At 34.2% G+C, this 6,346-nt stretch overlaps 1 non-coding gene across 1 annotated transcript; it reads right to left on the reverse strand.

Moving 5' to 3' along the window:
* Positions 1-994: 994 nt before the first annotated feature.
* Positions 995-1,101, reverse strand: LOC141410520 (U6 spliceosomal RNA). Its single transcript, XR_012435380.1, has one exon. It is a non-coding gene; the product is annotated as a U6 spliceosomal RNA (small nuclear RNA).
* Positions 1,102-6,346: the final 5,245 nt, after the last annotated feature.

Below are 6,346 nucleotides of genomic sequence, written 5' to 3' on the forward strand. Positions count from 1 at the left end.
CTATATGTATAGGTCTTTTGCCTATTTTTTCCCAATTGTATTATTTTTTTATTCTGTGGAGTTGATGGAGTTCTTCATATATTTTGAATATTAACCTCTTAGGAGGTATATGCCATAAATAATTTCTTCAATGGATTTTCTTTGTGTTCTATTATTTCCTTTGCAGTGTAGACATTTTTGCTTGATGTGTCCCCACTTCTCTATTTTTACGTTTGCTGCCTGAGTTCTTGGTGTTATAGCTAAGAACACATTCCCAAGAAGGTTCATGTCATGAAGGTTTTCCCATATATTTTCTTCTAGAAGTTTTACTCTTTCAGGTCTTATGTTTCAGTCTTTAATCCATTTTGAGTTGATTTTTGTATATAGTATAAGATAAGGGTTCATTTTCATTTTTTTAAATATGGAAATTCAGTTTCCCAGACTTTACTTATTGTAAAAACAAATCTTTCCCATTGTCAAAAATCAGTTGTCTGCACATACATGATTTATTTATGTGCTCTTTATTTGGTTCAATTGCTTTACACACTGTTGTCATGTACTTTACACACACTGATTTAATTATGGCAGCATTATATTATATTTGAAATCAAGAAGTGTGATACATCTAGCTTTGTTCTTTCTTAAGATTAATTTGGCTATTTAAGATCTTTTGGCAGTCTTTGCCTATTTTAAATACTTTTTTATTTCTGTGAAAGATGCTGTTGAAATTTTGATGGAGATTGTATCAAATCTTTGTGAAAAATGGACAATTTAACTGATAAGTCATTCAACCCATGAACATGGGATTCTTTTGGTGTCCTTTTATTTCATTCATCATTGTTTTGCAATTTTCAACATCTAAGTCTATTTTGAAACATTTTTTTCTTTTCATGCTACTCAAAATAAGATGGTTTTCTTAACAAGCAGTTTGTTGTTAATGGGTAGAAATGCAGGTGACATTTGTATGTTAATTTTGTATCATGCAACTCTACATTTTTTGGCAGCAAAACTTTTCAAAAATATGAAGTATTTCAATAATTTGTATGTCATCCTTGTGCAGGGTACATGATAATGTTTTCGGTATCATCCAAGTTTCAGTATATATGGTGCCGAAGTCAGCACTATCTTACAACTGTTTGAGTTTATTTACTGGTTCTTACAGGTTTTTTGTTTGTTAGTTTTTTGCTGTGTACCTTCTTTGGTGTTTCTACATAGAAGAAGATCATGTGATCGACAAACAAAGAAATTTTACTTCTTTTCCAATTGAATTCTTTGCATTTTTTCCTTGTCTAATTTCTTTAGCTATCACTTCCAGTTCTGTGCTTAATTAAACTAGATATTGGAAATATTTGCCTTGATTTTGATGTTTGAAGAAAGTGCTTTCAGTTTTCTGTCACTGAATATGTTAGCTGTGGGTTTTTTTATACACTGCCTTATTATGTTAAGATAAATTCCTTTTAAACCTAGTCTGAGATTTTTTTTAAACCTAGTGTGAGATTTATCCCTGGAATGGAAGAATAGTTCAACATGCACATATAATTAATTAGACTCTTTGCATTAACAGAATGAAGGATAAATATCACATAATAATCTCAACAAATATAGCAAAAAGCATTCAGTAAAAATCAATACCCCTTCATGATAAAAATCTAGTTTCCTATTATTGGTTCTTTATAAAATGACAAGAGATTCTTTACCACCAACTTTAGTGAAAGGATCAGTTGGGAGGTGTTAATTGATCTCCCTTTGAATAGGTGTCAATCACTAGCCATCACTTTGATGGGGGGGAGGGGGCAGCAGCTAATCATGATTGACATTGAAAGGGAAACATTTCCTGATTATAGGAAGTCTTCAAATTTATTTCAACCAATTCCTTCACACCTGCAGGTTCAGAAAGCACTTCACAAAGTAAAAGCCACCTATGAAGTGTGCAAAATTCTTCAAAGGCAACAAAGACATGGGAAACTTGTGATAGTAAAGATTGGCCCTGTGCCTTATCCAAGTGCTATATTTTATCAGATTTGTATCCCTATCGGTCACATTAGAAAGATAATCAAATATATATAACATGAAAATTAAGCACTCAAAAAATTTCAATTGCTGGAATTTTCATGTGGAGGAAGCTACATTTTTTTATCACTATACAGGAAAGATGAGTAGCTTTCAGTAATAGATTGGCATAGGAATTTATATTATTGTTTTTTGTTGTTGTTGTTATTTCATCATTAGGCAAAAAGATACTTGACTAACCATGCCTTCTCATGAAATCATCTGTAACAAATCTACATGCTCCACTAAATTGTCCTATAGCAATACAGCTGAATTTTGATTTTACATATTTTCTTTAATTTTTAATATGAGCTAATTGTTCCTAAGAAACCTGCAGCAAACTTAATATCTTAGTTTGAGTGTCTTAGTTTTAACTGTTAAATTGGGTTAATAGTACATAGTTTTTTCTCTGGTATTTTATTGTAGATTTTTACATGTTAGAAAAAGGAAAATTAAATCATGTGTTTCTGGAGTCCAATAAATGTTAGGTATTTTATTATATAATCTTACCTTTTTTCATTCCCTCTTCATACCTGTGTTTTAGAACACACATACACGTTTATTTCCTATCTCCGTGTTTAGGGGTTCTTTATCTTTTTAGCTGTTAAATATTTATTCTCTGTAAGTGAACTGACAATATTTCTGTGCTTTTGTCCTGTTTACCCTATTTTTAAATATCATTTTAGATTGTAACCTTACTTTCTACAATAATGACTTCTAATGTGTCCTAATCTAAGTATGTGACTTTCTGAGTTTCATCATAAAGACATAATGTACCTAAAAGACCCAGCACCAAACAGATACTAAAGGCCCTTATTTCTAGGCCAGAGATTAGAGTTTGAGATTCTAGACCTACCCTAGTATTGGGCAGAGATCTGCACCTCAGTGGGCTGGGCTCATTTTGACCTGCCTCATTGCCAGCATTGGAGTCAGCTTGATGCACACAGGCCCTCCACTGAAACTGATCACATATCTGTGACTGTTAGACTTAGGTGCAATCCATTTTAGTATCAGCCTTGATGGCCAAGTGACTATCTCCACAATTCCTCCTCCAACTCAGGCAGCACATCTATTTCCTGGCCAGTAAACTCAAGTAAAATCTTCAGACTTTCTCCAGCACCAGGAAGAGATCTGGGTTCCAGTGTTCAGATTTTTGATGGCATCACTGCCAACCTTGGCAAGGGTCTGGGTGCACTTCTGAGACTATGCCGGGGCTTTTGCCTATAAGACTCATGTGCAACAAAGTTTAGCATCACCTTGGTGGATTAATATATATTTTCAACCACATGATCTTAAACTTGAACAATACTGTATGGTGCAAGAAATCTGGAGGTCATACATGGTGATTAGCATAGGACTTTTCTTAGAGTTCATTGCTGGCATAGTGAAACCTAACCCTGGCCAGATCCTAAAGGATCCTGTCCTAAGATCCATATTCCTTGTCAGAGGAGTGTGAAATGGCCCTGGTACCATGTGAGGACAGGTCCTCCCAGTCTATTGTAATTGTTTTCTAGCAAAAATCATCTGTGGCAGTTGTAGCAGTCTTGGGCCATTAATTCACCTTACAAGTTAGCAGGCCATAGCAATGTGGGTCTTGGTCTATCCCAGCACAGCACTTTATTGGTCATTGTATTCTGAGGGTTTGAAACACTGCTGTGGTATTGGTGGGCACAGCAATGACATAGGAGGCATTGGCTCCCCATGATATTTTTGCTCAGAACTTGGCAGAATTCCAAATCCTTGACTCTAGAGCAGTGACTATGGATGAAGCATCTGAGTTTACACCAACCTCAGGAAGAGGCTTGCAGGTACAGTTTACCTAGTATGCTTTGATATTAAATGTTCTCCAGTGGTCCATATGCTAAAGGCTTGGTCACTACATTGTGGCATTATTGTGAGGTAGTGGGACTTAGGAAGGTGGAAACCAGTGGAAGAAAACTAGAACTTTGGGTACATGCCCATGAAAAGGATATTAGGACCCTGGATTCACTCTCTCTCCTCCTCCTCTCCTTTTCTTTTTCTTCATTTTGCTTCCCAGATGCAATGAGGTATACAGTCTTTCTCTACCACATTCTCCCACCATGTTCTTCTGTGCTACTATAGGCCCAAAACAATGGGCCAAACAACCATGGACTAAAATCTCTGAAACTATGAGCCAAAAAAAAAACTTCCTCAGTATAAATTGATTATCTAGGTATTTTCTTTCATCAGTGGACACTACCCTTTTCAGGTACTTCTCCAGTGCATGTGCTAACAACACACTGCATGTTTCATACAAACCTGTATGTCAATAAACCTCTAGTGCTGAAACAGCAATAATACACTAATAGCAAATGTGCAGTAAACCTTGACTTAGGGCATCATATAGTGCTTAAGTAGCAGAATTGACTATAGGCTCAGAGAAAATAAGTATGCTAGTTAGAAATTCTAGAAAGATAGGTACAAACAAAGCCAGATTATGAACAAATGTTTATTCCTTTAAATGTACAGATGATGTTACATACAAACACATATCAAGAACTTTCAGGAGAGCATAACCTCAACTAAAGTCAAAATATGATGCCAGAAGTCAATCAGATAGTATCCAGTATGAATAAGCCCGTGGATGGGGAATTTAGACAAGTGTTTTAAGGAAATAGTGAGGATAAAGAAAACAGATTCAATTCTCTAGGAGAGAAACTTAGAAGTGATAGAAGCAGTTCAAAAAGAATGAAATGAGCAGAAATCTCCGATCTTAAAAGTACACTAATCAAAAACATGAGAGAATCCATGAATAACAGAAGAGAACAAACATAAGAAAGAATTAGTGAGCACAAAGTCAAACTATTTAAAGATACACATTTGGAGGGGAAAGGGATAAAGAAAAATAAAGCTTATGGGAACTTTGGGACAGCATTAAAAGGGTAAATAATCAGATTATTGGGTTCAAGGACTTGAGAATGCCAAATTGATAGAAAGTTTATTCAATGAGATAATAACAAATTTCCCAAACTTAAAGAAGAATGCAAACATCCAGGCACAGAACCCAAAGGTTTCAAGAAAGACTTAACTCAAAAATATCCCAAGACATACTCTAACCCAGCTTTCAAAGATGAAAAGCAAAGGGAACATTTTCAAGGCAACAAGAGAAAAAAAACAACACATAAAGGTGTCTGGACTCAACTAGGAGGAAACTTCTTAGCATGAACCTTATAGGCCAGGAGAGAGTATTATGCAATTTTCACAATTGCATTTTCACATCATTGAAGGAAAAAAACAACTATTAACCAAAAGTACTGTACCAAGCAAAGTTAGCTTTACACATGAAGAAAATATAAAGATATTTTCAACCAAACAAAATGAGAGACAATTTATCACCACCAGAACTAAATTCTAAGAAATGCTAAAGAGAATTCTTTGAAGTGAAAGAAAGAGATACTGAGGAGTAAGAAGAAAGTGTAGGAAGGTATAAAACTTGTTACCAAGAGTAATTATGCAGACAAATACATAATGTTCTAATAATGTAAGCATGATGATTAAATCATTTATATCTTTAGTATGAAGAGAAAAAAGAAATATTTAATTTATAATAACTACATTGGTATGTGAAGGAACAGGTAATACAGAAAGATTTAAAATGTGACAACAATACTTTGTTATGGGAGGAATAGAGTGCAAGTGTAGACTTTCTGTTAGCATATTTTGTATTATTCTTTTTTTTATGATCATGCTATATTGTCACTGTTTTAAATTATCTTGGTACAATCAAAAGATATCTTTGTAACCTTCAAGGTAACCACATAGTCAAACCCTATGATAGACAAACCAAATATAACATATAAGAAATCAAACACACTACTAGAGCAAATAACTTAATCACAAAGGAGACTGTGATTAAGACAGGAAAAAGCAAAACTGGGGCTATAATGAAATAAAAACAAAGTACAAAATGACTGTAAAAACTTATCTATTAATTATTACTTGAAATATAAATGAATTAAATTCTCCAATTAAAAAGACACAGTGTAATTGAATGGATAAAAAAGAAAATCCTAATGATATATTGTTCTTCATCTTTAATGGCACATAGATTGAAAGTGAAAAGACAGAATAAGGTACTCCATGCTATTGAGCTCAAAAGAAAACAGAAGTAGTCATGTGACAAAAACAAAACACAAATCAAAAGCAGTAGAGCTGGTACTATCTGTCAGTGGTGGGTGCTTGTTTAGCATGTGTGAGGCCCTGAGTTTTACAACAATGGCAACATTATGGAAGCAAGCACGAAAGAGAGAAAAAAAAGAAAGAAAGAAACAAAGAAGGAAAAGACAAAGAAGTTAAA

Source organism: Castor canadensis, chromosome 8 (genome assembly GCF_047511655.1).
Source record: "Castor canadensis chromosome 8, mCasCan1.hap1v2, whole genome shotgun sequence".
Taxonomy (NCBI): Eukaryota; Metazoa; Chordata; class Mammalia; order Rodentia; family Castoridae; genus Castor; species Castor canadensis.